The 531-nt window shown below is 58.2% G+C and overlaps 1 protein-coding gene across 1 annotated transcript in view; it reads left to right on the top strand.

The window, feature by feature from the left end:
* POR (cytochrome p450 oxidoreductase) overlaps positions 1–531 on the top strand; it is a 28,412-nt gene that overhangs the window by 24,972 nt on the left and 2,909 nt on the right. The gene's annotated exons all lie outside the window — the stretch shown is intronic.

Raw genomic sequence — 531 nt, forward strand, 5'->3', positions numbered from 1 at the left:
TTCACTGCCAAGAGCTGCTTCGCGAGAGGGCTGCAGGGGCTCAACCAGAGGCAGAAGCGGGGCTGCAGAAGTGCCCACGCCTGCCCCTGTAGTGCAAGGCCTGAGCCCTGGTTTCTGGGCTCACACAAGAGGGTACCTGGGTGCAGGGAACACCTGCTGCTTGATGTGGGTGCTCTGGGTACACGAGGACTTGCAGTTCATGAAAACCCATCAAGCATTGCACTGTGACTTGCACACTGTACGTAGGTCATACTTCAGTACCAAGTTCAAACTCCTCCTAAAAATAGACCCAAACCCCTAAAGGCTGAGCCGTCCTGGGCCAGGCCCTCTCCTCTCCATGTGGCTCGGCAGCCTCGTGGTTCCACGGGGCTCATTTGTGCACAGGAATAAACGCCCCTGCAGTCATGCCTCTAAGAGATGGAGTTGCTCCTGGGTCCAGTCCAGCTCTAGCCTGCTTGTGGGGAGCTGTCAGTAAAGCCAGCCTGTTGACTGTGGTAGTGGAAGGACCCTGGCAAGGGCTGGCGGGGGGGG

Source organism: Lipotes vexillifer, unplaced genomic scaffold (genome assembly GCF_000442215.2).
Source record: "Lipotes vexillifer unplaced genomic scaffold, Lipotes_vexillifer_v1.1 scaffold12, whole genome shotgun sequence".
Lineage (NCBI taxonomy): Eukaryota > Metazoa > Chordata > Mammalia > Artiodactyla > Lipotidae > Lipotes > Lipotes vexillifer.